The 8,604-nt window shown below is 42.1% G+C and overlaps 1 non-coding gene across 1 annotated transcript; it reads left to right on the top strand.

Annotated features, from left to right (window-relative positions):
- Window positions 1-2,421: 2,421 nt before the first annotated feature.
- LOC141639248 (small nucleolar RNA R71) lies at window positions 2,422-2,528 on the top strand. The gene has a single exon (XR_012542440.1). It is a non-coding gene; the product is annotated as a small nucleolar RNA R71 (small nucleolar RNA).
- The last annotated feature ends 6,076 nt before the right edge of the window (window positions 2,529-8,604 follow it).

Consider the following 8,604-nt stretch of genomic DNA (forward strand, 5'->3'; position numbering starts at 1 on the left):
CATGTTATGTTTGATGAAATGTGAGCCTATGAATCCTTGCATTTTTTACCCATCACCTATCCTTTCAATGAGACTTGTAAGACATAAACCAACTCGAGTCTCATTAGACCATGCATATTGTTGAGTAGGGAAGATTAAGTAGACTTGTAGGTGTTGTACAATCTAATCGATTCGGCTCCGGGACCCAAACTTTCCTAGGATTGTAAGATATAAACCAACTCGATCCATCACAACAATAATTGCTTGCTTATAACTTTAGAATATGTTTGTATGATCAATTCCCATGAATTCCCTATGACCCCATGACACCCTAGTGCTTTTTATCAATTGTTTACACCCCCTTTAATTCATCTTGCTTGTTTACTTTCATTGCTATTTAGTTTAGTGATCTTCTACTTCAAACCCCAATTGTGACACCCTTAGACACCACTAGTTGCAATAGAAATCTCATCTCAATTCCCGTCCCTTGGGATCCGACCTTTACTTGCCTCTTTACTAATTGTAGAGTTGTTGGTGAAGTTATAAATTGTGTTTTGGTCTAGGTGCTCCTAATGACAAGTACTGAAAACTAAACCCCACGAGGGAACACGACCACAAGCTCTCATTGTTGAAACTTTCTTGCTCTTTGGATGGAGCATCTTGAGATTTATCCACTTTCTTCTTCCACATGGGTGGTGATTCATTACCCATAGCTTGTTCTTTGCATTGAGATGCCAACTTCTTCCTATCACTTTCTCGGTTATAATGATCAACCATGAAACATGGCTCATGTAGTCGGGGAGCTCTCATTGTATTGTCAAGATTAAAAGTGATTGTTTCATCTCCCACTTCAAGGGTGAGCTCTCCATGTTTCACATCAATCACCACTCCCGCGGTGTGCAAGAAAGGTCTTCCTAAGATGATAGGAATGTTGGAATCCTCTTCTATATCAACAATAACAAAGTCTATCGGGATGAAGAACTTGTCAATTCTTACGGACACATCTTCCCATACCCCTAAAGGTATCTTTGTTGATCGATCCGCCATTTGAAGCGTGATATTGGTGCACTTGAGCTCTCCCATTCCTAGCCTCTTGCATACCGAGTATGGCATGACACTTACACTTGCTCCAAGGTCACAGAAAACTTTGTTGATTGTAGTGTCGCCAATAGTGCATGGAATAGAAAAGCTTCCCGGATCCTTAAGTTTTGGAGGTGAACTTCCTTGAAGAATAGCACTACTCACTTTAGTGAAAGCAATAGTCTCAAGTTTCCGGATGGATTTCTTCTTTGTAAGAATGTCTTTAATGTACTTTGCATAGGCCAGAACTTGATTAATAAATTCGGTGAATGGGATTGAGACTTCTAAGTTCTTCACAATTTCCATGAACTTGCCAAGTTGCTCATCAAACTTAGGCTTAGCTTGACGACTTGGGAATGGAAGCCTAATCACAATAGGCTCTTTCTCCTTAGCCTTTTCTTCATTCTTCTTTGAATCTTCTTGAATGGTGGGTTCTTCTTCCCTAGAGTTTTCCACAACTCTTTCCCTGTCACTAGCCTCCACAATGTCTTCCTCAATTTGCTTATTTGGACCTTTATACCTAGTACCACTCCTCAAATGGATGGCACTCACTGATTCATGTCTTGGGGGATTACCTTGAGTTGGTAATTGCCCCTTTTGTCTTTGAGAACTAGAAGATGCTAATTGAGACATTTGGGTTTCCAACATCTTGGTGTAGGCTAGGATGTTGTTGATGGTGATGTATTTTGCTTGACTATCTTTTTGCATTTGAGTGAAAAATTCTTGTTGGTTCTTTTGCATTTGGAGGACCGCTTTTTGAACATCAAAACTTTGGTCATTTTTTTGATTGTATGGAGGTTGGTTTTGATAATTTTGGTTTTGATTGTAAAAGGGTCTTTGAGCTTGGTTTCTCATTGGAGGTGGGGTGTATGTTGGTTGAGGGTTTTGAACATTTTGGCTTTTGTACGAGAGATTGGGATGGAATTTGGTGTTTTCATTGTAATAGTTGGAATAAGGGGTGCCACTTTTGTATGCTTGGAAAGAATTCACTTGTTCACTTGATCCCCTAAATTTACTTTGGTCATGACTCAAAGTTCCACCATAGCATTGACATGTTGCTTAGGTGATTTGGAGGCTTCTTCAAGTTTTGCCATAGCCTTATCAAACTTCAAATTAATAGTATCAATATGAGTGCTTAGTTTAGCACCTAGTTAAGTAATGAAGTCCACTTCATGCTTTCCTCCTCTAGTATCCTTCCGAGGCCTACTATATTGTGAGTTATGAAATGCCATTTATTCAATCTTATTCCATGTTTGATTGTCATCAATTTCGGTAAACATACTATTGGATCCCATATTGAGAATGTTTCGGGAGTCTTCATATAGACCGTTCTAAAATTGTTGTACAAGGAACCACTCGCTAAGTCCATGGTGTGGACAAGATCGACAAGTGTCCTTGAATCTCTCCCATGCTTCATACAAAGATTCATCATCCCTTTGTTTGAACCCGGTGATTTGGGCTCTCAACATGTTAGTCTTTTTCGGAGGATAGAACTTTTTGTAGAAAGCAAGTGTCAATTTCTTCCAAGAGTCAATACCAAGAGTAGCCTTCTCTAGGCTCTTCAACCATTGTTTCACGGAACCAATCAAAGAAAAAGAAAATAAGACCCATCGGATTTGGTCTTGAGTAACTCCGGTTTGAGAAATCGCATCACAATAGTCACAAAAAGTCTCCATATGAGAATGAGGGTCTTCACTAGGCATCCCCCAAATTGACTTCTCTCAACTAGTTGTATAAATGTGGACTTTGCAATGAAATTACCAGTTAAATGTTGTGGTTTAGGAGTACCATTTGGTAGGTTCTCCTCGGTTGGTACGGAATGTGATGAGAATTTAGGCATTGTGGGTTGATTTTGTGGTTGGTTTTGTGTTGGGTTATCCTCTCCTTCTCTTGCAAAAGGGTTGGTAAACTTAATGTTTAGTTGTATGTCCACAATCTCACCAATACCTCTCAAAGTATTTCTAGCAAGTCTTCTATTGTTGGTCAAAGTTCTTTCAATTTCAAGATCAATGGGTTAGAAGTTACCTTGTGATCTCCTAGACATGCAAAATATCAAACAACTCGAAAATAATTAGAACAAACGTTGAGTTGTTTGACTTCCTCAAGGTAAAGAAAGACACTACTAAAAATAATTAATGAAAATCAAATCAAGTTAATACCGTCCCCGGCAACGACGCCATTTTTGGTTCGTCGGTTTTGTTACTCGTCGTTAAAAGTCACCTTAACCAAAACAATATTTATAACTTCACAAAATACTCTTAGTAAAGAGGCAAGTAAAGGTCGGATCCCAAGGGACGGGTATTGATGTAGGATTTTCAATTGCAAATGGTTGTGTCTAAGGGTGTCACAATTTGGGTTGAGATAAGAGGTCAACTAAACTAACCAACAATGTAAAAGTAAGTAAAGCAAGCGAGATGATTAAAATGAGATGTAAACAATTGATTAAAAGGCACTAGGGTGTCATGGGTTCATAAGGGATACATGGGAGTTGATCATACAAACATATTCTCAAATTATAAGCAAGCAATTATTGTTGTGATGGGATCGAGTTAGTGTATGTCTTACAATCCCTAGGAAGGTTTGGGTCCCGGAGCCGAATCGATTAGATTGTACAACACCTACAAGTCGACTTATTCCTCCCTATTCAACATTATGCATGGTCTAATGAGACTCGAGTTGGTTTATGTCTTACAAGTCTCATTGAAAAGATAAGTGATGGGTAAAAAATGCAAGGATTCATAGGCTTGCATTTCATCAAACATAACATGTGCATAAGTTGAAATCACAACAAGCAAGAAAATAAATTATGTGAGATTAAGCATGAATCATTCCCCATGTTGGTTTCCCCTAATTACCCATTAACCCTAGCTAAGAGACTACTCACTCATTATCAAGTTTAACATGCTAACAAGGTTATCAATCACATTAACAAGGCAAAACATGATAAATGAATGGAAATGATTAACAATAATTAAAACAAGGATTAAGGAAATTATACCTATGGAGATTTCACAATAATAATGCAAAGAATAATAGAAGTACTTGATGATTGATGGAAGGTTGTCAATCTCCCAATAAACACAAATAATCTTCAATTACCCAAAATAAAAGATGAACAATAGAGAAATTAAGGAAAGATTAAGAATTGAGATTTGTATTAATTCTAGATTAAGAGTTGATTACAAGATTAAGATGAGATTAAGATTGTATTAAGATAGCACTAAGAGAGCATTAAGACTTCATGATAATCTAAGTAGTACAATGGGGTATTTGTACTAGAGATTAGTGATACCGAGTTTGTCGTACTCCTCGGTATGCAAATAATATTTGTAAACTCAATACCTAACTAGTGAATGTAGTAGAGTAAGGAGGTCGATCCACAGAGACGGGATTATGGTTCTTAGATTAATTATCGAGTTTCTAGTTTAGTTCTAGCAAGTATTTAATGATTCATTAAAATAATGCTAAACTAAGAATTAAGATAAGAGAGGTTAACTAACAAGCAAATGAATGAGACGAATTAACTCAAGCAACTAAGAAACTAGGGTGTTGTGTTTTCTAGTGTAGACAAGGGTCAACTAGTGAGCCTAAATTAGTGGTCACCAAGAAGTAGGGTCAGGGAAGGCTCCACCTCTCGGTGTGAGTTGATCCCTAGGCCAAGGAAAGTCAAGCCCTCGCTTAGACTAACCTAGACCGAGCAATTGTGCATACTACAACAAGTCAAGGCTCTCGCCTTAACAAGTCAACAAATATAGAAAGGCTAGAATCCTCATTCTAGCCATTCCACAAGCACTTGGTGTGCACAACTCCACTAAACCAACTACTCAATGGTTTCCACTAATTCAAGCCAACAATTAGCCCCAAGAGTCCACCATAGGTATCCTTTCACCCTAGTAGAACACTACTCAAACATATTACTAAAATTGCAAGTAAAAGATGAGAACTTTGTCATGAAAATAACAAACATAATATAAAGGCAAGTATTTAAACTACAATGAACATGTAAACAATTGAGTGGCAGTAAATTAAGAGAATGATCAATCATGTAAATGAATGAGCCATAATAACAATCAAAGGAGCAAACTTTAACATAAGATGAACACAATAAAGCATGTTATAACTATACTAATTGGGCTAACAATAAACATGTAAATAAATGTAAACAATTGAAAATGAAAGAGATTAAGATGAGAATTATACCAATAATAATTAAAGGAGGAAACTTGGTTGAAATAAGAAAGGTTGAATCTCTTCTCCCTTCAAATTACAACCCACTAATCTAATTGTAAACTATTGAGAATTGTCTAACTTGAATAAACCAAAGATTGATTACATTAATTTTGAAGAAAGATAACAACTTTGATTAATGATAAATTAATAAGAGAGAAAAATTAGGGTTCTTATTACAAATGGAGAGACTATTTTCTAATCTAATTTATAGTCTAATTTCTAAGGTGAGAGTATGATAATCTAATGTGTAGTGTGTAGTCTAATTTATGTCTCTTTTATACTAGTCTAATACTACTACTAATACAAACTAATAATAAGATTAATAATATTATTAAACTAATAATAATAATAATAATAATAATAATAATAATAATAATAATAATAATAATAATATTATTAATAATAATAATAATAATAATAATAATAATTGATGGGGCATATTCTGCACCGCTGACCAAGTCAACATATCAAGCAAGGTCAAAGATATCCACAGCAAGTCAACGACTTAGACAGCCTAGTCGATGCAGCCCATCGGCCTGTCTCTTGGGTCTCGGCCAGGCAACTAGCCAGCCGGGACACATATCCGCGTACTCATATCCAAGGCCCCTCGGCCGGCCTGCCATGGTTCCATCGGCCGAGGGTATAACGGTCTTTCCACCTGCTAGCCACTTGGCCACTTGGCCACTACGTGACAAAAGGTGAAAGTCTATAAATACTCCTCAACCTTCATTGAGGAAAGGATCCACACTTTAACCTAAGAATTACTATTCATCTGGTAATATCTCCCTTATCTCTCTACAATACGCATTTAGCCAAGTGACAACTTATCCCTCTAAGTTTACTGACTTGAGCGTCGGAGTGAGTACGCTTGGCTCAAAGACAAGCCCTCAGTTCGTTCATTGTTGCAGGAGAGGCCGAGAGGGACGATAAAGACAAGAGGGATCCAACTCAAGACATTATTCAACAAGCCACGGGTGGTAACAATACTTGCTCTGGAATTACACCCGGAACAATTGGCGCCGTCTGTGGGGAAGCGACACTAGAAGCTAGTCACATTCATTCCCAAACAAAAAAAAACAAAAAAAAACCCACCCAGAAAGCTAAGAAGATGTCGAAACAACAAGAAGCATTCGTGGCTGACGAAACCGAACTCTACCAAGATGATACCGTCCACAAATCTGGGGTCGTGCAACCCTCTGCCGGCCAAGTAATTCAACCGGAATACGGGATGCCGATAATACCAGACACACCGTTGCCTGCCAACCAGGTCACCATCATGGGACATGTGGTTGATGCAGCAAAACTGAAGATGCTCCTGGACCTAATTAGTAGTACGCCTGCTCACACTGTCACACCGACAAGAGCGGCGGAAACCGTCCAGGAGACCGGGGCCAAAATGTGACTCGAGAAACTTAAACGGAGCACTAGGAGAAGCGACCATGCGAAGACGCCGGGGAGCCCAAAGTGGTCGTGGTAGACCTAAGTCCTTCCCGCACTCGTGGGAGGACAGCGTCGTCGCGGCACGAACGAGGCCTACCCCAAAGGAGGAGAGAGGAGTCCGACTCGGCAGAGTCGAAGAAGAAGCCCGAGTCGGAGAAGGAGTCCTTCCCGCTACGAGGAGAGGAGCCGGACTAGGAATGCGAGGAGTCGATCACCGCGTGTCATTCGACATGTGGTCAGACAACCCCTCAGTGCCTACGTCCTTGAAACCGCCGTGCCAACCAAGCTGAAGTTGCCGGCATTCACATACAAAGGAGATAGTGATCCAACCGACCACGCCGAGGCTTTCGAGTCTTACATGTCGGTATGGGAGGAGCCCGATGAGGTCTGGTGCCGCGTTTTCCCAACAACTTTGCATGGGATGGCTCAAAATTGGTACAAGGGGCTTCCCGACGGCTCGGTATACTATTACGCCGACCTAAGGGACGCCTTTCTAGCCCAGTACTCTTGCAATAAGAGGAGGGCCGTGGAGACGTCAGACCTCCTAACTATCAAACAGGAGGGGGGCGAGTCTCTACGAAGCTATGTGAAGAGGTTCGACGGCAAGGTTCAGCAGATTCGAGAAATTAATCCCGAGCTGGCGGCCTTCGCGCTGATGAAAGGCCTCCCAAGGGGAGACTTAAAAAATGAGCTCATCAAGTGCGGAGGCCTGGGCTTGGACGCCGCTAGGAAGATGGCCGACCAGGCCATCAAGGTAGAGGACTATCACAAGACTTGGGTGGGCCCCAGCGAGGCCGGGCACTCAGAAAAGAAGAGCCGCCGGGAGGACAACCCGGATGAAAGACGCCGAGACAACAATGGGTCACGGTCCGATGAAAGACGCCGTGACAATAATAGGTCACGGTCTGACAAATCTGCCAGGAAACAGGACTCGACGGGCGGCGGTTGGAGTTCGGGAACGTACCACCAGAGGCGGTATAATGATAAAACCCCTCTCGTCATATCAGCCGCCGAGGTCTTCGCCCTGAGCAAAAACGAGGGCCAGAAGTGGGAAAGGCCCCCCAAGCCGAAGGGAGACGGTGACACGAGCCAGTACTGTGAGTACCACGGCCACACCGGTCACCTTATCGACAAGCCGGCATCGAAGAATGCCATCGAAGAGCGATCCGGAAGGGGAGCCTCGGCAAATACGTTGCCAAAGGCCAAAAGACCGACGCGCGCGTTCAGATAAGAAATCCGTCTTCGAACGGATAGGAGTGATCCATGTTGTCATCGGGGGCAAAGAGAACGGAGGGTCCGCTCATGGGCACAAACGGCACCTGAACGAGCTATATCAGGCCATCAACATTGTGCCCAACACAGCCACCCCCGCTTCCAACATCCCCGATATGACTATTGGAAGGAAGGACTACGAGGGAGTCATCGCTCCCCACAGCGACCCACTTGTAGTCAATTTGGACATATCCAACCACTTGGTCAAGAGGTGCACGATTGACACGGCGCCTACACGAACATCATGTTCAGGGAGTGCTTCCTCAGCCTCGGTCTGAAGGTCAAGGACTTAAGCCCCTGCACCAATCCACTGTACAGCTTCTCTGGGGCCGGCCTGGTACCACTAGGGTCAATCAGACTGCCGATGATGTTCGGCGAAGGGAATGCGGCTAAGAATGTCCTAGCTGAGTTCGTGGTCATTGACGGCTCATCCGCCTACAACGTTCTCATCGGCCGAGTCACTCTGAGCGAGGCCGACGCGGTGATGTCCATCCGGGCCCTAACACTGATGTATGTCTCGGACCGGGGGGAAGCGCATAAGCTCGTCTCCAAGGACGAGAAGGACGAGGTGGTCAACGTCCGGATAGCCGCCGAGAGGATGCA

The sequence above is a fragment of the Silene latifolia genome, unplaced genomic scaffold, assembly GCF_048544455.1.
Source record: "Silene latifolia isolate original U9 population unplaced genomic scaffold, ASM4854445v1 scaffold_313, whole genome shotgun sequence".
Classification (NCBI taxonomy): Eukaryota; Viridiplantae; Streptophyta; class Magnoliopsida; order Caryophyllales; family Caryophyllaceae; genus Silene; species Silene latifolia.